At 37.7% G+C, this 27396-nt stretch overlaps 1 protein-coding gene and 1 long non-coding RNA gene across 10 annotated transcripts in view; one reads left to right on the forward strand and one right to left on the reverse strand.

Moving 5' to 3' along the window:
• LOC127068004 (RNA-binding protein Musashi homolog Rbp6) overlaps positions 1-27396 on the forward strand; it is a 594260-nt gene that overhangs the window by 196789 nt on the left and 370075 nt on the right. The window lies entirely within an intron of this gene.
• LOC127068138 (uncharacterized) lies at positions 19101-26170 on the reverse strand. The gene is made up of 3 exons (XR_007782838.1): positions 26116-26170; positions 23422-25813; positions 19101-20956 (listed from the first exon to the last, which is right to left on the reverse strand). It is a non-coding gene; the product is annotated as an uncharacterized LOC127068138 (long non-coding RNA).

Below are 27396 nucleotides of genomic sequence, written 5' to 3' on the forward strand. Positions count from 1 at the left end.
CCTAAACATGAAATCCAACGCAATTTTCTTCTAATAAATACTATTCAATTCAACCGGAAACAAGACTGTCGTGTGTTAACATTTTTTAACTAATCATTTTACAACTGTCTCTCTTAGAAAGAACGTGAATGGTGAAGTAATATTTTCGATCGACTCGAATAACGTTCTTGGTGATTCAAAGGAAGAATGAAAAGAGAATGTTAGCGAACAGTGGGGAATCGTCAAAGGGTGGAGAATTAAATACATTAGAAACAATTGTCAAATTCTAGTTACGGAAAGATAAATTGATAAGAGCTGGATTTGCGTGCCAAATTTAACACTCTTATCCGTTTCCATTCCTCTCTGTCTTTTTTTCTACCTTTCTCTCGATCTTCCTCTTCTGCTCTTTCTATTCCTCTCTATCGCTCTTTATTATTTGTATTATTCTTTCGGCACTAATGCCGAAAGATCGTTGAGAATTAAATCGTCATGGGATCTTAGCTCGGAACGATGCGAACTATCTCAAGATTATAAAAATGTCGTCGAATCGAAAATTATATCTATTGTCGTTTTTTGGCTTCGATAAATTAATTGCTACCTTCATAAAAACTTATATCCCCTGCTTTTTGTTTTACACAGCAAGGCACTTCTGTTTTACATAGTATATGTACATGATCATAGCATACCTTGCAACTGGACGATGCGAAGGAGTGAAATCGTAGTAGGTGTGTGACTGTATTATATATACTCTATCGCTGGTTTATGCAGCCATAAATAGCGTTTATACGTTAGGTAAAGTATTCCCGAAGCACCACCGGGTCGGGCTTTCCGCCTACCCGCTATCTATTCTATTATACCTCGATATAGTACCTACGAGTACCTATCTTAACATCCAATGCGAACTAACGGAAGTCCTCCCCTCCTTTCCCTTCTACATTCATTTTTCCGCTCTCTGTTCTTTTATTATCAACCTATTATCTTTTCTTCTTTTTGTATTAAAAAATCAAATTTTGTAAATGTTTTAAATGTTTTAATAATTAAGATTTTAGGATAAGTTTGCACATTTTTATTGATAACATTGAATAATTACAAATCAAAATGTTAAGCGTACCAATGTAATCAAAATGTAACGTATCAAAATGTATATCCTTGGAAATCCGGTAGATGTTCGTATAAGGATCTTTTATTGCTATCTGAAATGATTATCCTTAAAAGTTTGTTGGGTGCTTGGTGAATATATTTCAAAAATAAAGTCTAATTCTCTGTCTTATCGTGTAGTAAACTGCATTTGAGAACTCTAACATAACACATACAGCATGACTAAGCAGTCGTCGCAAAAACGTTAATCATAGCGTAGTTGGCATATCATGTATCATTCCTGCATATATTTCAAAAATATATTTATTTATTATATAATTCGATTATATTAAACCCGAATCATCTTAATCCAGTTTAACGTTAGTGTATATCTTAAGAATAATTATATAACAAATATAATTTTATAACAAATTACGCTGTCGATGAATACGAAAGCAAGTCATCGTACGCTTCATTCAATTACTCTCGGAAGATTCAATACAGAAAATAAAATCTAATAAAAGGATAATTAAGAAAAAATCAGGAATACAAAAAAGGGAAGAGAGGAAATAGAGGTTGTTCGGCTCATCGCAAATAACAGCAGGAACTAAAAGCTAGATCCGTTTGCGCGATTTTCTCGAGCCGTCACTAACGAGAAGTTGCGAAACTATGCGGATCAGTGGATCTACCTTGCGTTCGGTGATCCTGCTTGCCATTAGCATCGAGATCCGAGGTTCACGGTTCGGTGAACCTTTTTGCATTCGCCTTCATGGTTCGATGAGCAACACGGTTGTTTGAATCTCGTGACGTTTTTTTAAAATTTCCTTTCGGCCGCTGCGTTGATTCGTCCCCAGCGTTCTGAAATACATATCTCAAAATTATTAAGAAACGGAAAAAAGAAGAAGAAATACTATTAAGGCTGTTCACTATCTTCCGCTCGAAGCTTACATATGTAACTTCAGCGATAGGTGCGAACAAAATATGAACTACAAGTGCGATAGAGAACAGTGCAATAGAGTCTCTATCATACGCCTGTGATATCGGAATATAAGTTTATATATCGTATATATCGTCTTGGTTTATAAATTTGTTGTTTTTAAACGTAATGTTGTTATATTAAGCGTGTGGGTTAAAGTATTAGTGTAAATAGATCAAATGTATATTTTTCAATATCTCATATCTGTATCCTTCTTTGATACTGACGTAGTAATTTATACTAGATAGAATGCAGTTACATTCTAGGATGTGAGTACACATTCGTTTTTTGACAATTAAAATAATAAAGAATAATAAATATAATTTATACATGTAATAATTGGTATATAAATGCGTGACAAAAAAACAAGATTTGAACGAAAACAAAACAAGTGCTTCGTATTTGTCGTCGTATCTTATTATTATTAGGTACATCTATCGGTCACGTGTCGAAACTATCAAGAAAAACTTTTATTGAGAGTTCGCACGAAAAACCATCACGCGAGGTGATACATGAAATGCACGCGAAAAGGAAAATAGATCTTTGTGAGATATTAGCAAGTGTAGATTGACTATATTATACCTTGTTCCTTTAAATATATTTTTTCTTCTTTTATTATTATATATCACTATCATCATATATAATGTAAAGTATACATGATGTATATAATATTTAAGTATATATTTCTTCTCCTAATTTTTCTTCTTATCATTATTCCTGTTATTGTAATATTATATAATATATTATTATTATAATAGTAGTAGTAACAGTAATAATATAAACTGAATTAGTCTTACAGAGTAAGCTACAAAAATATAGCGCTGGAAATTAATTTCAAAAATAGAGTCAAAACGAACTTACGTTTTGATTTTTATTAAAATAATATATATTAATTATTATTTTTGATAAAATAAATGACAAAATTATCGAATGAGTTACCGTAGCTTCTTCGTGCGAGCATTTGGAAACGCGATTCCTAGTGTTTGGAACAAATATAAATAAACAAGGCTAGTTAAAACAAAATCTATACCACTTAAGCGTGTATATCTGTAATGGCAATAGCAGTTTCGTCTCTTTTACCGTAGATTTTAAAGAGAGCCACTACGCAAAACTTATTATTTACAAAAATTGTTAAACATAACGTTTACGACAACAATGAATCCAGTCAGATGTAATTTTTGAGCGATTATGACGAAGGTCTCATTTTAAAGATAAAGATTTAAATAAGATGTCGGCTTTTTTTTTAAAAAACTTATGTTTGAAATTGAATTAAAAAACGTATCTTTGTAAAAACTTTATTTTCTACGAAAGAAATCTTGTGTTAAAAACTATTGTTTATTTGAGAATAGTTCAATCATAAAAAAAATTTTTGTTCCAAATTTAAAAAGAAGATCTCCTTGTTTAGATCTTTATCTTTAAAATAGAAGAGACCTCATTGTAAAAATTGATCAATAATTACACCTAGATACTTTATTGATCTAAATCAGTATAAAACAAGCCTTAAACAAGTTCGTAGATCTACCGAGGAGACACAAAATATCGAGATATCTGCTCGAAAGCAGAGGAAACATTGCTTCCATCATCACGATACACGTTGTATCCTGCGAAGCAAGAGGTGAGGAGAGACTGTAGAGAGTGCTGCGTGGCTTTAGATGGATGGTAAAATGGGAAGGGGAGAAGAAGGAACGGATGAAAGTGGGATTGCCGCGAGACACGCGGCTTGGCGTGCCTCGATTTTGCTCAGAAGTAAAGCGAGGTTACTTTAACTTCGAAGTACACATAGTCGGGTTTATTGAGCCTTGAGTACTCTCCCTCTCTCTTCGCACTCTGTCTGTCTTCTCTGCCTCTCTCTTTTCTCTTCCTTCTCTCTTTCTTCTCTCTTCCTTCTTTCTTTCTTTTCTCTTTCTTCTTCCTCTCTCTTCTCTCTCTCTTTTCTTTCTCTTTCCCTTCTCTTCTTTCTTTCTTCTCTCTCTCTCTCTCTCTTCCTCTCTCTCTCCTTCTCTTCTCATTCCCTCTCTTTTTTCTACATATCTCTTTCACATACAAGGATGCCTTCTCTGGACGTAAAAGAAAGTGCGCAACGTATTCGATCTAATGCGTTGGCGTAATAAACTTTATTACAATGTTGCCCGCATATGCAGACATCAGAAGTAATATCTACCAAGCATTCGTTTCGATATGTATGGTTACTTATGTTACCACTTCTTCGGTTAGCACATTACCGCTTATGTGCACACGTTTGCCCGAACTTGTTCAAAAATACAGTTTGAGTGAATTTGCTCTTCGAGTAATTACGATCTCCTCTTTTTCTTTCTATTCTTTTTCTTTTTTGCTTCTTTGTTTTATAAGTTAAAGAAGAAAGAAAGAAATACACTAAGATGCAATCCTGTCATAGATCGAGAAAATGAAAGATTGTTTTTCTTCGGATTTGTTAAAAACAGAGTTTCAAGGATATTGTTTGTACCAAATCCCCGATAAAATTGTTGAGAGTTTCGACGAAGCGCTGTTTACATCCGGAGTGCATTTTTCTGTTACATTGTCGTCGTCGACGTCGTCGTCAAAAGTCCGTGACGTCAAGTTTAGCCTCGAACTTCGACAACCGAGCGTCAGTCTCAAAGCTCTCATAACAAACAGACTGGCGAAAAAGCTGGCGCTATATACGAAAGTTTTGCAAAGTAAACTAGGTATCGTGCGAGTAACATGACTTTACGGTAAGCAAACTGGTTGGCTCGCTTACTGTCTGGTTCTTTGGTTTGCCGGTTGGCCTACCGTGTCAGTTTTGTTGGTTTAACTCTGCTCCCTTCGGTAACCTCTTTTTCTCTTTCTTTTTCTTAATTCTCACTTCCCTACTTTTGAGTCGGAGAAAAGATGTCGATATGAATTAGTCCGAAGAACAATTGTTGCTTTCGACGGTCGAACCATTTTCATTCTAGGCCAATTTCATTTCCTTTGATGGTATAGGCATCGAGGAACCAACCAAGATAGTGGTTGCCGTTGTAGCTACTTAAAAGTTAAAAAGGGAAAAGTTTCCTTTTCTTAGACGGGCGATCAATGACGAAGAATTTTGACCAAGAACAACCAAAGTCCTTGTCGTCGTCTCTCTCACTTTACGTACTTCAGAAAGATCGAAGTTTAAGGAATAGGTTCGATAAAGATTTCAAGATTGGTTAACAAGCGCTTCTGATTTATTCGCGAAAGACCGCCATCAGCTTCTCCTGAGATTTCTTTGAAAATCCACCTTCGAAGCTTGTAGACTTTACGAGACAAAATGGTTCGACTGCCTCATAAAATATAATCATCGTCGAGCTAATATATTTTTCGTGTTTGCGTCGTTTACTTTGGAACAATTTCGATGTTACCATATTAAGAGAAGAAACTTGACAAAATTTCGAGAAAATTGCATAAAAGGATCGCAAAGGGGGAACGATTTAAACGAAACGCCGCGTATGCCACATTCCGCAGGCGCGTTTCGCCGATATCAAAGCTCGACAAAGTTCCGCGTTAATTACGATTCAGATTCGGAACGATAATTCGTCAGGATTGAAGTTATATAGCAACGGTGAGCCGACTCGCGAACTTTTGACGGGGATCTCATTAAAATCAGCCAAAAACGACCGAACTATTTAACTCGTTGCTTTTCAATCGGCAAGTAAAATTGTTTCGGCTATATTACGGAAAGTTTGACGATCGCAAGAATGGTAATACTCGATCAACGAGGAGTTTAGTAGGTAGGTGAAGTCACCCGGTAGTAACTCGCACGAGAAGGCTTGACAAGGCGATCGAATGAATCGCGAGCCATCTATCTCTTTCTCTTTCTTCTATCACGCGATTTCCGTGGATAGAGCTAGTAGCCACGGCCACGAGACTAACAAAAGGAAGGAGAACGAGTACGCGGATCGATCTATCACAGTAAACGCGCATTTCTCATTAAGTACAGGCCCTTGCCCCTGAGAAATTATGAAGCGAGTTTAATTGTTCCACCTCTATCGTTTCAGCTTTCTCTTCGGGTCTTTCAGCTTACTTTCAGTTAGTGATGCTTATGCCTTTTCTCACTTTTTCTCTCTTTCTCTCTTTCTTTTCTTTAACCATAATATTATATATTCACCATTTTTAATTGTCGTTATACTGCTTCGATTTTTTTACGATAATGACTAGACCAACGTCTCGTGATTTTTAAATGTGCAAACGCATCTGCTTGTATACTAACATTAAAAAGAAAAGAGAGAAAAAGAAGGAGAAAGATATAGGAAAAACTGAAAGTGCATCATGCTGCAGTCGAATCCATTTTTCCACTAGTTTACGATTATTGTCTCGATTATTTTCTCTTGTCGTTTGATCGTTCGTTCAAACGGTAGGTGCTTAATGAACTCACTGCTGTATACTTACATACATTGTGTTAGGACGGAAAGTTGATGTAAAATTTCACCGATAGAAGAGAAAGAAAGGAAAGAACACACTGTCCTTGGAGATCGAGTCGTCTTCAGTTTCGTTCAGCAACGAGCTTGCGATCGTAAGAGTTCGATATCGATGTAAAGAGCATATAATTATGCGAGAGTCGCGGCTTCGCGCAATAAATTTCTTAGATTCATTCTTAAGATAGGACAAATCTCCAATTTACGATCAAACGATAATTCACCGCATGGCTAGCTTGTGCCGTTTGTAGTATCGGGCCGTTGTGACATGGATGCCGGTTACAGAGAGGAACGTGGTCAACAAGTAGCTACTCTCTCTTTCGCACACGTTCCGACACGCTTTGCTAGCCACCATAGTGTTGCTCGAGTTCTCACAAAAACTGTTACATACGTTCGGTTGGTCGTCTTAACGTTCGGACCACTTGTCGGAATTCTCTTAGATTTTATGCCTTGCGAGAATAGAAAACCTTCCCTTTTCCTACTAAATGTCTACTTTGAAAAACAATCTTTTTTGCACTAAATATTAAAATATCTAAATAATATAAATGTACATATAAAATATATAATTGTAAATTAATGCTTACAAATTTAAAACTGAAATAAGAATAAGTATTGTGTAGGCCAGAATATAAATATTACAAAACCTCTATATATAGAATAATAATATGGTAGTTTATATGTGTGTGTGTGTGTGTATCTATATATATATATCGTTTGGCATATTATATATATATATATAAGGAATCCTTACTTTTGCCAACTTGTGATCGATATATAGAATAATAACATGGTAGTTTATATATATATACAATCATATATATAGAGAATCCTTACGTTTTGTCAGTTTGTCATCGATTGCCTCATGATTCAGTTGTTTTGTTATTTCTTTGTCGCTGCTCTTATACATAGACATACATACATTACGCAAAATTCAATGCTTTCTGCTCATGCTAAGCTAGACACATTTATACTTACACGACGCAAATTTTTCTTTATGAACATCATTTATAGATTTTTGTTAAAATTTCATTAGCTTATTACATACGAATTCCTGGTATCATCACTCTGAGCCGTCAAACATAAGAGCGAAAATCCAAATGCTCCCTGATGCTAAATATTGTCCGGCACCTAGTAGAGAGAAGAGTATCATTTTTTTTCCGTCAAAGTAGAAACGGGTGAGAGTAAGAAGAGAGGATGACTAATAGTTACGAATTTTCTTCGACGACGAAACAGCACATTCCGCGTTGGTACGCTCAAACGAACGAGACGTTCGCGAAAAGAGAAGAGTGCTTACTACGGTGTTATATCCTTGGTCTTCGAGGGATGCGTATTTATGGCACGACGCGCGTCTATGTCACGTGTTAGTAGCTAGAAAATAAAGGGCAGAGAACTTGCGGGAAGAGTTCTGAACAAAGAGTAGACGCTCGTTTGCAATGCCGGCTAAATATCGTTTTAATTTCGATAATAGGAATGTGCGAGAGAAAGAGAAAAAGAGAAAGAGGAAGAGAGTCGTGCAATAATGTGAAAGCTCTTTCTAGCATAGCCGTGTTTTCGAATTATCGTTGATCGAACCATCCACTCTCTGCGCTCGCAAAAACGAGCCGACTCGATCGAGGATATGCATGTGAATCTAATTTCAATGAAAGCGCGCGCTCGTTCGTTTTACCATCGACGGAACTCGAACGTTAGAAACGATCGTTGACCACTCTCGGCTTAATGAATTCTCACCGCGAGTTCTCTCTATGAGTATGTATATATGTACGTATGCTCTAGTGACGTTGCTTAGACTCCTACGCAGCATTTCCCTGCTGCTTCTTCCACTCGATATTTCTGCGATTGCTTACTGTACGTTGGCTCTTTTCAATTCGTGACACACTTGCACAAGGTTGCTTTACTTATTTGAATATTAGAAATATTTTATGTTACTGGAAAATCCGTTTGGTCCCAAACGATGTAACTCATGAGATTCATGAAATCTTGCAGCTAAGATTACACGAGGTTTCCATTTTTTTAGAATCATATTTCTTATTAGGTTTAATAACGGATTTAGGTAATAAATAATAATAAAAAAATTTTCGAAAATACATGGAACGCTTTTTTAGTGCTTTTAACATATCAATTGCTTAATTGTGAATTTTGAGAAAAGGAGATAGAAGGAGAAAGAAACAGAGGAATCGGAGATAGAAATAAAGAGAATACCACGATAGTGGTTTGCTAAGTCAAGACAAGGAAAGACGGTGAAAGAAAGGTTCGAGCTGCTCGAGTCTTGGTCGGATTCGTATTTACATGAGAAAAGAGTCAAGGATTTATAACCCATATTAAACTCGCTACGGATGAATCGAGAATGCCGTTGCATTTAAGAAATAAAGATAGGAAAAAGAGGGAAAGCAAAGGGAAGAGAGAAACATGAAAAAAAAGGAGGAATTTCATTTGCTATTACAGTTAATGCGCGTCGATCTGCTTTAGTCTCGGTTACTATACGTTTTGTACGAGTTCAGATACTCTTAATGGACCGCGTAATTCTATTCGTTCTGCCAATTTTAAAACGAACAAAGAGAATAGGAAGTAACCGTTGAGTTTCGACGATTTTTGAAGAGAAGAATTATCATACATTCTGAGGAGACATAAATGTAATGTATTCGCGACGATCGCATTATTGCTTTACACTAAATAAAGAAGAGGCAAATTTCATGACTCATGAGTAATCAAGCACCTTTTTCTCTTTGGCAATTGTTCAGTAAAATTAATCACGTGCACATTGTTCTTTAGATAATATTATAAATAAAATAACGTTTTGAATATATCTTCTCAGTAAGATATTTCAATTGGAATTACGAGAAAAAAATTCATAAATAGATATCAAGTATGATTCATTAATTGTTCCTTTCTTTTCTTCACGTAACGTTTAATTCCATGATATTATATAGTCGCGCATACTTCGTAAAGGCTAAGTACGCCTTTATGAAGCAATATTAGTATTATTAATACTTGTGATATTAGTAAAGGAGATCAGCAGGAAGCTCGCGCGGTGTTACCGAAGCACCTTAAGGGGTTGTACATCTCCCATCGAGACTTTGAGGTCTGTCATGCGCCAGACAATGATGGTGTAGTACTGAGCTACTGGTGGTTGGTGGTTATGCTTCCTTCAGATAATATTACTTACAAGTCTCTTGGAAGCTCCTTCTCGTCCGGACGATGTATAATTTCCTGAGCGATAAGACCAAGCAAGAGAAAGAGAGGTCATAAATTTTAACGTCGTAACGATCTAGAGGGTGTGGCTTAATCGGTTAAGTGATCGAAGAATAATTAACGATGTATTTCTTGAAACGTGAAAATTTAACTTTGTATTTACATATACGCATTATTCTAAACAGTTACATTTAAATCTATAGAATTTAAACGAGGATGCGTGAGAGTTTCGATATTAACAGATCTTCTTCATTATAGAAAATTCCTTATAGAAAAAAGAAAACTAGATTATATTACAGAAAAGAAAAAACGAAATTATAGAGTTTTTCAATCAGAGGTATGTTCGCAGCAATTTCCCAACAACGACTCACTCTCGATAACGTCTTTATTACGCATCGGTACACTAAAAAACATTCTATCATTCTCATTCGTTCAGTCCATGTCATTTACACTTTTATCTCGAAACAAACACATCAATTTCTTTCTTTTCTCTTTTTGATAACGCGCCAACGTCTATCGCACGTACGTTTAGACTTTAAACCTTTTCTACAAGTCTAAAATGATCTTAATTTCAAGATACGCATAACAGCACGATAAGAGTAATAAATTACGATAGAGGAGAGAAGTAAGTAGGACCAACTAGTTTGCAGCTCGACCAGGCATAATCCGAGACAATGTTTTTACAAAGGATATAAACGAGAATTCGTATAAAGCGCCCTCCCACGTTGCAATAAACCTCTTGTTGTGGCACAAAAGAGAAAGAGAGCGAATAAGGGCGAATGCCAAGCAAATTTACGTTGCATCTTATGAACTCTGTAAACCAACTGCGAGGAAAAGAACGTTTTAGTGTCGGACGCTAGCATCAGCCTTGCCTTGGAAACAAAACACCATTATAACGTATCACGTGGCCGGAGTTGGCTCGAGAGCACGTAGGCCTTTATAAATTTCCCTCGAAGCCGTTCTTTCTCTCGGTGGCGTTTCTCGTGTCCTCCCAACTAACGGGGTATCTTCTTTTTCAAGGATTCTCGGCACGCGCGTGCTGTGTCACCGTGCTGCGACGTCTCCCGTTTTCCCTGTTGTCTTAGCTTCAGAGCCATTCTACGATTTAGGGGAGAGAACGTCGCGCACGGACAATCCGTACTCGAAAGAATCCAACATAGGGGATGCGAGGATGGAAGCTCGATTCCGATCCAGTTCGAGCGAAAGAAACGTCGAGTGGTTCTATCGATCCCCCATTGTCTGCTGATGTCATTGTTATCGATGACGTCGAGATTAGAGGTTAGTCGATGAATTTGAAGTGCTCTCTCGGGAAAGATTTCTCCTCCTCTTTTTCTTTCTCTTTCTCTTTCTCTTTTTCTCTTAGCCCATTCAGAAGGGAAGAAAATTCGCAACGTAGAAATGCTGCGTTTCAAGGGTCTTTGGATTAGATTCGCAACGCCAATACGTTAAGTCGAAGGACGCATCGTTAAGGCCACGAAGACACCACTGGTCAGCTAGGTCCGAAACCAATCTGTCTTCTAGATCGTTCCTCAACTCCCTCGCTTTTCTCGATTGGAACGAGATCTAAATTTTCTTCCTTTTCTGTTCCTCCTGTTTTCTCTTGGACGTCTTTGTCCTTCGAGAGAGAAGAAAAAGAGAGAAAACACGAGAACGCAGAGAAAAGAAACCGAGAACTGGAAAGTCGCTTCGAATTTTTTACTTTTGGGAACGAAACGTTGTTTGACTCCTTTCTGTGTTACAGATAGAATCGTTAAGAAGAGTAGATTTATCAACCGACTATCTAATCGAAACAGTCCTCCACGAGGAATGATAGAGATCTTTTCCAAACATAAAAACTTTTTATATAGACTTGATGTATTTATAGAGATATTCTTCAAATTTCCAACATTAATATGTATTTATTATGTTAAAAAAAGATAGTTAGTCACCTTTATCGGGCCTTAACATCATTTTCTTTTCGAAAAATGCAAATTCAATCGCAATAATCGTTCAATTAGCTTACATCGACTATAGTGATATGGTTGAACAGATAAGTGTTTTTGTCTGTCACGCTCACTTTATTTGTTATTATCCTTACTTTAGGACTGCGATATCTGTTTTTTTTTTATATTTATTTTCATATCTTCACGTTCTTTTGATCTCTCGCTTATTTTAAAAATGTGAAACATATATTAACATGTAACGAAACATATTAACATATTGATAATATTATATTTTTCTATCAATCATCTAACATAGAAAACCCAAACGCTGGATAGAATTTGGCATTCAAGCTGATGGAAATTCATCGTTTGGAATATCCAACTCATCATTTTTCTATTAGAGAAAACACTACTTGAAAGCCATCATTCGTAATAATTACGATATTTTTCTTTCTTTCTCTCTTTCATTTAAATCATAGAAGATAAAGCAATTATACGAGAATATTTTATCTATTTTTAAACAGCCTTCGATACATTGATTGATAATAAATAGAATAAAACAGACATTAACTCGATAGGAATAATTCGGCAAATTATTATAAACACGTGCTATGAAATCTTGGCACATTTCGCATCGAATTTAGGGATGATTCAAGCGTACTAAACTGTCAAGTTTGTCAGTTCGGACGATATCAACGAATTTTGGAAACAAGGGGAGTGTAAATTGAAGCGAAATTGGAAAACTCCGTAGTCGTATCGTTTTAATTATGATAGTAACGTTCGACGTAGGTAATCCATGACGTATAAACACGAATTTATCAAAAGGTATTTAATCAAATGCTATAAAACTACGTTGTTGGTTATCTTTTTTCATCTCCCTTTTCCGTCATACTCGAGCGTGGAACAAAAGTCGAATATTTCTGACGGGACAGGGTTTGGTTTGGTGGCGATCGAATGCACAGAGAAAAAACGACAGAAAGAGAAAGAGAGAGAGAGAGAGAGAGAGAGAGAGAGAGAGAACGAAAGAGAAAGAGAAAGAGAAAAAACCGGCCACCCTGCTCCTATTTCATCTTTTTTCCTACATCCGTCCCGTCGTTCCCCTCTTTATCGTCATCACTTTTCTCTCCGTTTCTCCCTTTCTTTTTCTCTTTCTGTCTGTCGTTCTTGTTTAAACGTCACTATTCGCGCTTTACATTTAGGTATTGTATCGTCCATTGTTGAGATATCGAACACCGTGCGCGGCTTCAATGTAAATGACGTCAAGCGAAAAAAAAAGAGAAGGAACGCGGTAGTTGCGTGAAGAAAATAGAAAAAAAATGCTAGAAAGGATGGAAAGGGAGTAAAGGGCACGACCGATGCTATGTACCATCGCGTATAGTGATGCGACAAAGGAAAGGCGCGATGAGCATTTTTGCTCTCTTCGGTGAGCTCGCCGGTGCGTGTACTTGACACTTTCAAACTCGCTCTTCTTCGTGCAAATGTTTCCATTTTTCTTGTTTCTTCGTCCTGTCCATAAATTATTTCATAATTTACGCGATAGGCTAAAGGTTCGTACGAACTCTACTGTTTGTAATATATTTTCTTTCTATATTTTTATTGATTGAAATTACAAAGAAAAGAGGAAAGGAACGGAACATTTCTATTCAGAATATTTCCATTTTTAATAAATGGACGTTCGTGAGAAGATTGGCCTAAGGGTTTACATAAATCAATAGTTATAAAGGAGTCAGCTACAAAGCGAAAGACCCGATTTCGCATCCTGATTCAGATTATCTGAAGCATGTCTCACATTTCTTTCAAAATTTCGTTAATTCCTTTTAGTTTGTGACTCTTGTTTTAATTAAAAGAAATTGTGTGATAACTATGATAACGATGATAATATGGTGGTTGCATTAAAGCTCGGCTTGAATCGCTCTTCGTGTTTTTCCGCATTTCCGATGAGAGTGAACGCCATGGAGGATCGGTCGATGGTCGGGCAGGAAAGTTTCTAGAAAAACTTTTCAACCGAGGGTCAAATGCAAACTATCTGGAGTCGTTGCTATAGGAGTTTTCAGGCACGGCAGTCATCCAGATAGGAGAGAAAGGGAGAGAAAGAGAGAGATAGAAGTAGAGAGTAAGAGGGTAGAGTCGAATGGTCGAGTGTCGGTCGAATAGAGTGGATTCTGAAATTGCGGCCCGCATAGCAGAGTCAAAGCCACGTACGGGGTTCTCTCTCTCTCTCTCTCTCTCTTTCTACTACTACTACTACTACTTCATACCTTGTGGTCATCCTCCAGTAACGTGCAGTTTTTACTGGCCATGAAACATCAAATGTACAAAAACGATAATCGAGCAAGAGAAAGAGAGAGAAAGAGAGAGAAGTAAAGTGAGAAAATGACAGAAACATTCCATATGTTTCTAGAATTGGTGGGTCATCGACTTTGATCCGCGTTAAATAGCAACTCTGTTGTCACGCTCCATTTATTACTAACGAGAAAGCAAAAATAAAAAAGAGAAGGAGGAAAGAGAAGTGTAAGGTAAACGAATAGGTTATTGCGCTCTTGTCTTTCTTACTTTTTCTTACATTTCCAACTTGAAGGTGCAACATTTCGAGAAGGAAACGTTTGTTAATATGAATAATTTTCCGTGACGGTGTAACCCATCAGTCGCGTTGTTCGGAAGCTTTTGTAAAAATAGGAAAAAGGAAAGGCGAACGTGCCGAAGAGAATAAAGTTGAAGTATTCGTGACATAGAAAGTGAAGCAAGAACGCGAAAGTAGAGCAAGTGGTGCTATGTCAGTCCGGGCGAAGGAACAAGGTAGAGAGTCCGGACAGGGCAGGAAAGAGCGAGGCTTGTGTAAAGCCTGTTAAGTCGAAGATACGATCGAAAGGAGTGTGTCAAAGCTAGCTCGAAGCTGGTTACCATTCTGAATCTCTCCACTTACATGTTCGTGGAATATCCACAGAGAAGAAGACTGGCAACGGTTAGCCTACTAACACGAAATTCACCTCCGTGATACACGAATGTTGCATTATTCGGGATCGCGGCTTTCGAACTTGCGGCTTCGAGCTTGCGATGGCCCCGCTACCGTTCGAAACCACAATGAAAGAATTAAACCCTTGAAAACACAACGCCTGTCCCACTGGCTTTTAGTGTTTTTTTCTTTCTCTCTTTCTCTTTCTTCTCCTTTCTCTTTGTCCTCCTTTTCTCGAGTTGCTTTTCTTCTTCATCGACTTTTTTTGTCCTTCTTTATAGAACACCTCGTCAGGATATATCTAAATCGAAAGGAGACGTAATCTTGAGATAACGAACGAAATAATCTTGATTGAAATAAGAGATTATTTTATCGTGGGCATTCACTGGTGTTTTTAAGCGAACCTGTTATACTTATCTACCTTTGGAGTGTTATAAATTTCATTTGTAATTTATTTACAGCGACCCTAGTAACTTCCTTTTATGAGTCATAAATCGAAGCATATAATCTACTTTAATCGAATTCAGCGGTTCATATACTCTCAGTCTAAAGGATTAAGTCGTCTGTCTCGGTATCTCGTCGTCGTAAAATTCAAAAGATTCGTTTAAAACTTTGCCACGGACATTTTTCACCCATTGTAACGACGCGTTACGCGAAATACTTCTTGCGATCACGAAGAGATCTTTTTCTAAGCTTCTTAGCGTACGTATCTCGTGCATTAAAAGAAAGGCATCAAGCAAGTCATTATACGTTTTTAAGTTGAAATATTCATTTGTAAACGCTCTAATTCTTTTCTCGTTTGTCGCTAAGTATTATTCAACGATTCGCTATGACATAAGTATATATGGAACGTTGTAGTATCGGGGAAAATCGAAATGAAGGAAGTAGAAGCTTTTGGTTGTGGGACGTCAGGTACTACGAGGAAGAAGAGAACAGTTGCGTTTAAGCTGGAGGTCGCTGGGCCTCGACGTTTCATTTCCGTCGACAGGACGGAAGTTTCCACCCCCGGTATAGAGGAGTTTGTCTTTTGTTCACTATGGGGCGAAGTATAGGCAAACAGAGTAAATGGAAGGAGAGACGAGCCAAGAGGGTTGGGGTGAGAAGACGAGCAAGGTAAGTAGAAGGGATAGAAGAGGAGAAGAATATCTGGCCGAGGGGGCTAGAAGAGAGAGAAAATACTAATAGTAGGAGGTAATGCCGTAAAGGAAAACGAGCGGCTTAAAGAGTTTAAATATACGCTGGAAATTAAGGTCGCTTCTACGCAAACGTAAACCTGACTATTTTCTTTCTGATCTTTTTTTTCCGCCTTCTTGGACTACATTCTTTCTTTCAACCACCGCGCCGTATCGTCGCAGTGCATTGGGAGAAAAAAGAAAAAAAAGCGACTAGGAACTACAAGGGGAGTTCTTTTTCAACGTTTAAACGTTTCCTGCAAGTTTCCGCGCTCGCTCGTTCGCGAGAAAGAGGGAGAGGAGAGGAGAGAGAGAGAGAGAGAGAGAGAGAGAGAGAGAGAGAGAGAGAGACAGAAAAATCGAGTCGAGTGTCTCTCGTCTACGTACGTCCACGTTCTTAAGAAGGAGGCAAGGGTATAAAATATAGTCGAGTCTCTTTTGCGCCGGGTGCGCACGGCATTTTGATATCGCAAAGTGCTGCATTTTACGAGCCTTCTAAAAAAGAAGACGCTCCCGAGTAGCCAGTTGGTGTCTTTCTACGTTCGTAAATAATAACGATGCGATGGAAATAATTCTTATCGTAGCATGCATCTTCCTCTCGCTCCTTTCAAACTTTAAGATATCATCTTTCGCCCAAGCAAACTTCCTTCTCTTCGTCCATCGTTATTTTGTTCTTTCTGATGTTGAGAATCGAGACTTTTATGGACGATCAAAATGTAGTAAAGCTGAGAGTAAGGTAAGTAAAAGAAAAAGAAAGAGCGAATGAAATCGCACGTAAAATTTCGTTTCTCATTTTTTTGCTAAAAGAACGGGACTCTCTTTGAGGGTTCAAAGTGGCCGAGTTTATGACCACCACCGAATCGGTTTGGCAGAGCATTCTTTGAATGACAACAGATCGAATTCGTTGCTCTTTACGATTTTGATGTTAGGCCAACCAAAGAGAAGGAGAGAAAGAGAACGTAGGCGTCGTCGATTCAAAATAGCAACACTACCGAGACCTATATTCTACTTTTGCTCGTGATCATATAGGGATACATATACAGGGTGAATCTAAATTCAACCAACAAACCTCCAGTAATTGCAAAGGATAGGTAACTAAATAATTTAAGATAGGAAAGTAATGATCAGAAATCAATTGTTTACAAGACACGAAGTGATAATTATTTTTATTTAAAAATTATTTATGCTTTATGGCCTTACTTGTTAACTTATAACACAATCATAATTGTTTTTAACAAATCAATTATGTAATATAAAAAAATTCATATTAATACTAGAGTATTCTAAGCCATTGTTTGAATAGTCAACTGTAATTAGCCTGCTTTAGTTTGCATGTGAATTGAAGTACAGTACGAGTATATACTTTCTATAGGAAATAATTTTATTATCAAATTCTTTTCTGTGCACATTTGCATTCTATTGCTAAAAAACAAAGGATTTCCAGCATGAATTACCATCTCAAAATACTTCAAATGATGTTTCCTATTAGTCAGTACTGTTTGTCAGTTAAATTTAGATTCACCCTTTATATATCATTGTATCATACCTCTCACGGTCAATAGGTAAGTAGAAGTCGATAGTGACTTTTTCTGTCTGCTGTCCTTTCTGCTGCATCAACTCAAAGATAAATAAATAAAAATCATTAATGAGAAGAAAGAACATTTAATTTATAACGCAAATATTATTCACAAAAATCTGTAAAAAGATATAATTCGATGATTGTACTGTTAAGTAGTACAGTTGGAAACTACGAGAAAAAGCAGAACGAATAAAGTGTGTTTATAAGCCATATAGAAGCGCTCACATTATTAAGTCTTGACCTTACTGAAGCAAAAACGAGAATGTTCCATATTGATGTATCTTGAAAAAATCGCCGCTTGTTATCGGATCTTTCTGCAGATTTCTGTCGCTAGGAACAAATGGTGCTGTTTGTTGACTGTTTCCGTTCGGAGCGATAAAAATAAAAAAGAAAAAATAGGGGACACATGGCAACAGAAACAAATGCTCCTTCAATGTGTACCTAAGTGTAGTCTTGAAACTGAAACACAACAAAAATGTTTCTGAGATTATGTTGCTTCAGTGTGGGCAAAATGTGTCTATAAGTTGCTGTGTGTGTTTATTGAAAATGTTTTGAAACATGCAGCCACAAAAGGCGACAGAAAGTTTCTTTTTGTTACTTCAGTGAAGACTTAAGGCTTAATATAAGATCCTTTTATGGATTAATCTTTTTCACATCTTCGTGTATATCCTTCGTACCACGTCAACATGATCGACTCTAAAGAAGATTATGTATAAATTAATTTCTACTGATCTAGTCTTGCTAACTTCACATTAATCTATTCCATTGAGACTATCATGAGACTAGAAAAATTTTGTTCGATAATAAATGCATGTAAAATCCTCTCGCAAAATATCACCATATTCCCTTTTTCATCTCGCATGTTCGTGCTTTTCTACTGATGACGCTACGTTCGCTTTGCATGTATACATTCGCGCGGTAATCAACTTCGCTGAAACGGTCTTCATTCGTGAAACAAGTAGTAATTCTACATAACACATTATGTTCTACTTAACACATTAAGTCTCTCCTTATCATCAATATTCGATTTTTCCAACCCTATTTAAAAAATGTAATATAAATTAATACAACAATATTCAATTATAAAGAAACTTAATTGCAGATTTAATATGTTCAACATCATACACGAAGAGTCATCTTAATTAGTGATATAAATAGAGACTTTGATAATTGATAAAAATCTTAAAAAATAAGAAATAATAATTTATTCGGTTTTCTCGGCATAATGTTAAGTTAACATGTATATTTTGTTGACAAGGTAATATAAAAGATGGGAACGCTTAATGATCGCTTCGAGGAAATATTTTTTGCTTGATTAACGGTTGCCCGACTATCGTGCGAATATTTTATGCCCGGCAATTTTCCAGTAAATCACAAATTAAGAGAGGAGGGTAGGTATCGAGCCCATTAAAGCCAACAACGTCAGGAGCGGCTGACGCAGCGTGGCGCGTCAGCGGATTCTAATTTTGCAGGCGCATATCGTGTCCTCGGCATTCGCCTAACATGCTATTTATCTGTATCATCTTCTTTTTGTCTTTTCTCACCACTTTCTTTGTAATTCTCTTTATAAGTAACATCAACTATCGCGCGCGTTATGTACGTTCCATTCTCCTTCTTCTTTCCTTTTTAAAGTTCCCGTGAATATTCGTTCGAGTGTCGAGCAAAAAATCAACGAAACCAAAGCAACGAACGAACAAACGAATGAACGAACGAACGAACGAACGAACGAACGAACGAACGAACGAACGAACGAACGAACGAACGAACGAACGAGGGAACGAACGAATGAACGAACGAACGAATGAACGAACGAACGAACGAACGAACAAACGCGGCACATTAATTGGAAGCCGGTATTTCGCTTTCCACCGCAATAATTGCTAGACGTATCAGTAATATCGCAGATTCGAAGAACTTGTTTTCTAACGGCGTACCATCGACACAAGGACGACTTTCTTCTTCCTTCCTTTATCACTCTTCTTTTACTCCCATCTCCTTTATCTACTTCTTTCTCATCAATATCCGTCGTCGAAGTAAAATCGAAATTCTTGAGAATCAAGGAAACTCTCGAATTTCTCATTTTCGGATATCTTCGAAACGAGAAACCTCCCAATCTCCCGATTTGACTATTTTTAAATGGGCGTAGTTAAGAAAACAATGAGTGACCTACGATGAAACGGGCTTCGACGCTTTCCGATGATTCCTTCCCGTGTCTATGACATTGAGAAATTGTCGAATTGAAACAATTGATTCCATCCAATAACGAATATCACCCGCTCAAATCAAATTCTCTGAAAAGTTTTCACGAGAAAAATGATCGGGGTATTCTCGGAATCTATCGCTGACACATCGAGAAAGAAAGAAAGATAGAGAGTTAGAGAGATAAAGAGAAAAAGATAGGACTGATATCGAGGCTAATAGAACGAGTTGCACCAGGGCACAAAGCCCCAAGCCAAGTTTAGCGTCGCGGAATCCGACCCAAACACAACCAAAATAAATACTAATCACAAATCTTAATCAACGGATCCAGGTTTCTATATATAAGTATGGCTCTCTCATCCTGATGCCAAAGCGACTCCCGAAGTTATGTGTCATCTTGAATAATTTTCCCGTGAAAAATTAAACTACGAATTGATATTCGATTTACGATTAGTTGACACTAAAAGATATTTTTTTGAACAAAACCTAGTTTCATAAGAATTTGCACTAATTTTTCGAAAATCGTCCGTATAGTTCGATTTGTCGTTATATAATTTACGAAAAGAAACAAAATATTGACTTTTCTGCAATATAGTAATTTAACATTAAGTTTATATATATATATACATGTGTGTGTGTGTGTATGTGATGTATATATGTATGTATGCATATTCAGCATTGATTAATAATTGATAGTGATTTACTAATTAATTCAGGTATCGATTTCAAAGCAGGCTATCGTTATAGATAGAAGCAAACATTGAATCTCATTGCACAAGTGCGTTTGGCATGATTTCCTCGTGATATTCCTCCTCGAATACTCGCGCATCTTGATACTTCCTTGCCTCTTACGTGTACCTTCACTATATATCCATGCGTCTAATTATAAGCGATCTATGTTTGAATAAGTGACCGATATTTTCTGGCATTGACAATACTATCTCTTTTGCTCTGGTTAAAAGTACTAGCATTTATATGACGTGTCGAGTTATGTTGTTTCGTAATGAAGTTATCGAATATTTCGACCTCGTAACTGTCACTCATACCAATACCTTGCAAGAATGATACGAATGAAAGGTTGATTGGAGACTTTACGAGCTGCCATCTTAGATTTTCATGAATAACATCGTTTCTTCGTATACATACAGCTTCCTACGGATGAATTATTCGTCGAGGTATCACCGGTTCATCTCTTCTTGTTTTGTGCTTTACATCGTATTAATACGTTGCTTTGACGTCACCGATACATTAAATTCAACAGGGAGGACAATTCGAAGTTAACGAAGGTTAACTAATGCGTCTATGCACGAGCTCGCTCGTCTTCGCTTTCCCCTTCGTTCTCTTCATTTCCCCCTTTCTCAATATCAATATCGCCTTGCGTAATCGGCTTTTGCTTGGTTAGAAATAAAAGCCATTCCAGTGAATTTAAAATATTCTAAAATGCTCATGATACGTTGCTCGATATTTCCGAACATTTTGCCAATGAAAATTCTCACAGCTGCGAATAGAAAATATAATTCGATTTTAATAACAGCATTTCGACGATTTGTACCGCATAATTTAATTATGTGTGCGTGCCTACTTTTGATATAGTTAGGCGCATATGAAATACTATTATATATAACGGTAGTGGATGTAGAAAGGAAAGAAGAGGGAAATCTAGTGATTCGGGAGAAAAAAAAGAAAGACAAAGAGATGAAAGGGCAGGGAGAAGGTGAGAGATAACGAATGAAAACGAAGCATACGCCAGTGAAATCGGATTAAGACATCGAGCTGGATATTGCATTTTTGATCGGGTTCTGCTGGTCCAGCGGCCTCCACTGCTCGTAACCGTCGGTGTTTCCTGTTGGATTGAATTATTAAATTCAATTTTTCGAGTACTGAGAGATTTGAATTATTAAACTAGGCTTGGCGCAGAGACTCTTTGCAATCGCGGTCGTGGCCCGTGTTTTTCTATCTATCTATCTCTCTCTTTCTTTCCCTTCCTCTTTTGCTAGCTGGCACACATACTCCGTTCTCTTTTTCTTTCTTTCTCTCTCTTTTTCTCCTTCTATTTTCTTCTAACTTCAACCACTATCTATTTCTTTTTCCAATTTCATCACTAGACTTCGCTTCAGTTCAGTTGCTTAGGTAATTTCATATCGTGCCATTGAAAATGAATGAGGGACAATTCATGGCATTCATACGATTTTTCTCGTTTTACCACGTCGTCAACCTCGTTCTCGCAGTCGTAGTAGTTGTAGTCAACACTCAGCAGTAGGACCGATGGTTGGCTGGTTATTGGAACGAGCTTATAGGATTTCAACGAAACGCTCGCTGAATCTTTATCTAGTATGTCGGTTAGAAAAATAAAGAACTCGATTTGTACAAATGACGTTTAAGTAATAGGGATTGTTATTGTTGAACCGTTTGAAAGAACTATGAATCGTTTTATACGATAAACGAAACTATTACTTTACTCTCGACATACTTGAATCAAGTAGTGTCTATGAATTCGAAATATCTTGAGAGACCTAGAGCGTAAGCGGACTCCATTTGTAAAAGCATTCGCTCGTGTATTTTGTCAATCGCGGAAAGAACGGAACGTAGATAAACGATGCTAAGGGAGAGTAGCTGATCGAAGAGAGATCGATCGAGATCTTCGATTGGACCTATCTTTCTCCAACGGTATTACCGCTATTCCTATTACCGGCCAGAGAAGTAGGACTGTTCTAACTCTCAATCCAGCAGTACTCGAGACAGAACGAACGGACAGAGAGATCTAAAGAGACAAAGAATAGAGGATCTTTACTGGCTAGTTTTCCGCGCGATTTCCCGCGAGAAAACGAGAAAGGATTGAGGATCCGAGATTGGAACGGGACGAGGTGGTTGTCACGGAAGCGAGGAGCTGAAAGAAAAGACGGAGAAAGAGAAAGTCGAAATCGAAAAAGCTCCAAGAAAGCTTCTTAAGTGGGTAGTGCGGCGAAGAGCCGAACTGTTCGACGGCGAGTTAAAGGTGAGAGGGAGAGAGATGGATAGAGTTGGAGAAAGAATGGAGAGAGAAAGGGAGATGGAAACAGAAGGAAAGAGCTAGAGAAGAGAAAAGGGAAGAATGGAAAGATATCAAAGAAGACAATGGTGTAAGTGAGACGTAGAGTACTGGCTTAGCGGAGCGTATTATCGTATGAGAATCTCTCATCGGATCCAATAGTTCGAGCGCGCGGATGTGGAATAAAGCTCATCAAGGATTCAGTCCGCAATCCGCATTCGATGAATTAAAGATGTCTCCAGGAGTAACAAGAATGGATATCCCCTTTATATATATATATATATATATATATATATATATATATATATATATCTTCCTCTCTCGAACGTTACTTGCTTTTACGCGGAACATCGCTGATCTTGCTCGTTGCACCCGTTCGGTGGTGGTTCTCTTTCTTTCTGCTCTCTGTAAAGTCCCGTCGACTTTTACCCTCCTCATTAGCAATGGGATTAAGCTCTATCATTATACGACCATCGTTCACGATCGGAAAAAGAAGTTCTATGGATTTTCCTTCGGCTTTATGTCGAATTCGATACCATAAATCGTCGAAGAAGTATCGATGTATAAAGAATGGAAGAGAGAGAGAGAGAGAGAGAGAGAGAGAGAGAGAGAGAGAGAGAGAGAGAGAAATATGCAAGTAAAGTTCGCGGAAAACCTGATGAATCATTTACGAACGAATACGTTTCCTTACTATTACGAATCTTAGAAATATGAGATAGCTTGAAAGAGGATAGATCGTTTCTTAAGTTTTGGTTCAAGACATAGAAAGACAGAGTTTAATTCATAATAAAAGAAAATGTCAGTGTAAAATCGTATCGCAAGGTAGCTACGGTAAATTTGCCTGGTGGTAAAGAAGATGGGGTTGAGGTTGGAGGGTAGAGGGAGGTCCGAGGCGGTAGAAATGAGAGGGCGCTAGGGGTTGGGTAGATTTGTACCTGCGTGGTTGCCATCATTAGAATGGTGGGCCATAGCTGCAATGCGGGCACCCATGCGACCGAGTGGTGGGGACAGAGTGGTGGCTAGATACCCACTATGCATCGAGTATGCACTATCGCAACTCGTAGAAGAACGGGCTTGGCTCGTGGCCAGGTAGGCTTCAGGTTCTGTCATCCCTCCTACGTTCCTATGTAGCAATCTATATGTGCCTACCAAATCAACTCCTCTCCGCTCCTCTTCTTTCTCCGCTACCTCCCTCCTTTTTCTTCTCCTCCTCTCTACCTTCTTCTTCTTTCTACTCGAATCGGCCCTCCAGCAGAATCTACGACTATAATGTCAGTGTCCTTTTTTGCTATTTTCTAGAATATAAATAGAACGTATATAAATAGGCCGTCTTCTTTTTTCCGATCGCCTTTTTATCCTTACTTTGTCGACTAACTTTACGTGTATCTAGTTTTTGTTAATTATCTTTAAAGTATTTTTTGACTATGTTTAAGATAATCTATTTCAACATTATGGTCCGTAAACTCATTTCCATTAAACAATTTATTTCATGCCAATCAGTTCAAGGAAAATCCAAAAACAGAATTTGATTGATTAAATATTCCAAGAAAAATGGATTAAATTTTTTCATCGATCAATCTTCTTGAAGGTTTACTTGCCGACATGCAGTTGTAATGCGTAATTCGTAACGCATCGTAAGGAAGCAACTTTCGTTATCGAAACTATTATTTTTAACGCGCATTTAATTTTTCCCTTCATTATTTACTTTTTGTAGGATCGTTTGCACGCTTCGATGTTACCCCTCATTGATATTCGAATGTAAAAAGTTTGCAAAATTGAACGATTAGCGTACAACTTTATAGCGATTTTTAATATTTGCTCGAGAGACAATTAAATGATATCTTTCAGTTTCTTTTTTCTTCTCAGATTGGTCTAGTCCAAATTTCAAGTCAAGTTTGTACTTACGCCAACGGTTAATAGCTATCCATAAAAGCAAGCGCATGTCCACAGCACTGTCTTTTTGGAATGCTGCGTGATGGTTAAAATAGACCGGCACGCGAACGAGAACAACATGAAACATAGAGTTATACGCTCCCCTCTTTCATCTCCTGCTCCTGTTTGTTCATCTCTTTCTCTCTCTCTCTCTCTCTGTATTTCTGTACATCTTTATCTTTCTCAAGCTACAAAGTTCGTCCAGCAAAGAGATCTACTACGTTTCTCTGGCCAACAACAGACTGAAGTTTATTTATTTATTACTGCAAACTGACACATAAGTTGTCGGGTAATCATTGTTCTCACATTGCACTGTTGAAATGAAAATTTACTTTGACAACTGGTCTAGCGTGATGAAAGATTAATCGTTACGGAAGGTAATGGCAATCACAAAAAGTATAAGTAAAAGTCTAATGGTTCGCAATATTATCATACACACATATTTATCTTCAAGTTTCCTACTCTTCTTTCTCGTCCCGTGTTATATTCACTCTCAGGTTTAAACACTGTACTAAAATAATAATCTATTATCGAAGACGCGGCTTGTCTTAACAAGTGGGAAATCTCATCTTTCTAAGATCGTAGGAAGGTGGGTACTCCTTTTTTTCTTCGCTCAAATAAGGAGCCATTAATATAACCCTGGATTGCGCACGCCTCCATCCTTTTTTCCAACCTCTCCTTTCTCGTTTGCTTTTTCACGCAGCAGTAACTCCGTGTTTATTTAAATAATGCTTTAGGTTGAGCTTTGAGTTTCCTTTTGGCGGAGAATAAGTAATCTTGATGGATTTCTGGATGACAAGAATGAATAAAGGAGAAGAGGAAAACGAAGAGAAACAAGTAGAAGTAGAAGAGGAAGAAGAGAAAGAAGAAGGAGAAGGAGGTGTAGGAAAGAGAAAGATGAAGACGTAGATAACCCTTGCGAAGAGGATGAGAGCATTTGGGATCGCGTTCGGAAAGAGTGAAAGAGAAAAAGAAGGAAGAACAGAGATATGAGATACAGAAGGATGAGAAGAAAGGGGTAGACAAGGCCATTCGTTTCAATGAACGGTTCTCCGGAATGGGGAACAGGCTTCTCCGTTCCCTCCTTCCAAGTCCCTTCCTCTACTCGATCTCTACTTCTCTTGAAGATCTCAGCATCCATGGAATAGAACGGGATAGAAGTCGCGTATATAGAACTTTATACGAACCCTTCTCTGAATAGAAAAACACTCGAACGGACCAACGCCTTTTTTCTTCTTTTCTCGTTTCCTCACCGACGTACCGCTGCTGTATTGGTTCTTCCACTTCCTTTTCTTCTCCTTCCTCCTTTTTTAGTTCTTCTTCTCTCGCAACCTCGGCATCTTATTTGAATGAAAGCCACCGCTACGTTTTTCCGTCTTCTGCTTCTTCCACTTTCTAAATATGGCGACCAATATGTTTTGAGAACTTGATTCTATATTGCAAGTTTTGCTAAGAGGTAGGATGTGAAAAGGAAATGTCAGAAGAGAGGGAGAGAGAGAGAAAGAAAGAGAGAAAGAAAAAAGTGGAAGGGAGGGAGTTAGAAAAAGAGAGAGAATACAGTATCCTTGACTCGCTTCGAGATGCCTTCAAATTTGCTTGGTTGGGCAATTTTCGAAGGCACTCGATGTTGGCCTGCTTGAGCTTGGAAATGACATGAAATAGCGGCTTAACTTTCGCCTCGTTGAAGAAATTTTTACCGTTCGTTATATTTCTTTCTGGATCTTCAGAATTAGAATTATTGCTGAAACGTTGTTTCCTTTTTTCAAGATGGTGTATAGATCCCAATAGCAAAGAGAAATACCGAGGCTGATAATAATTTAATTGACCCTTTGCGCTTTGACGCGTAAATTTAGGTTTTTATTATGTATTCACGTTCACTGTGTGTGCCACGTGCTTAAATATTAAAGGATACAAAGGCTTGATTAATGTTGACGAATGCTCTAGTCGCAGCGTAAATGTGGCGTATAACATCGTACTAGCTAGCTTAGAAAGTGTAACAATATCACCGATTTAATTTCGAGCGATCGCATGAGTTTAGAAGCAAAGATGCTTTGTCCTACCGTCCTTAGATCAGATTACTTCTCTTGACTCACACGTTACCATTTTCTTCTTTTAATCTGAATGCGAACTATCTTTTATTCTGCATATCAAATGCCACGCGCTCGGTTGTTTATATTGTGCCAACGGTCCTTCCTACCCTCGAACTTAAATGCATCTACTTTACTACTTTAAGATTTACTAATGTACTTTAGATTAACGATATGAAATTCCTTTCGACTTGAACGTCGTTTGGCAAAACGCAAGTATGTGTAAGTAGTTCGTCCTGAACATTTGTCACGCGTTTTCATCACCGTAACGTTCGTAAACGTGTTTCTTGAATTTATCATCTAAAAGAAAAATCAACTTTAAGTGCTTTCGAGATGATTTTACGATGAATTTATTTTAACGTAACAATCTTTTAGTTCGTGATTATACATTAAAAAAAATTTGTAAATGATTTCCAGGACTTTTTGAAATTGTTCAAAATTGTTTGTTTAATATTCGATCTTTCTCATTAAAAAATTGTCCCATTTTCTCTCGTTTAATCATAATTATGAGTGCAAGAAACCTTCTTCATGTAGAGAAATTTTAGCTTGGGTAGGCGTGGGTATGGTAAAGGGCCAAAGAACTTGGAAATTCCTTTCTTCCTTGCTTCCTATGTACGAGCGAGAAGGCAAAAGAATGCAAGGAATTGTGCACCAACGCCGATTCTTCGCGTGAAAAATAAGTCGTGCCGAGGAACAATTAAGGAAATGACGCCCGTAAATTTTCGCGGGTTCTCGAGGACGTTTTAAGAGTACCTTCTCGCAAACGACGAAATTGCTTCCATCAATCCGCGCCGAGACAAATTAAAGAAGCATCGGCGAGCGTCCCACGGTTTGCTCCTCTTCGACTTAACGACATTTTCATAGCTCAAACGGAGAATAATGGAATGGTAG

The sequence above is a fragment of the Vespula vulgaris genome, chromosome 1, assembly GCF_905475345.1.
Source record: "Vespula vulgaris chromosome 1, iyVesVulg1.1, whole genome shotgun sequence".
NCBI lineage: Eukaryota > Metazoa > Arthropoda > Insecta > Hymenoptera > Vespidae > Vespula > Vespula vulgaris.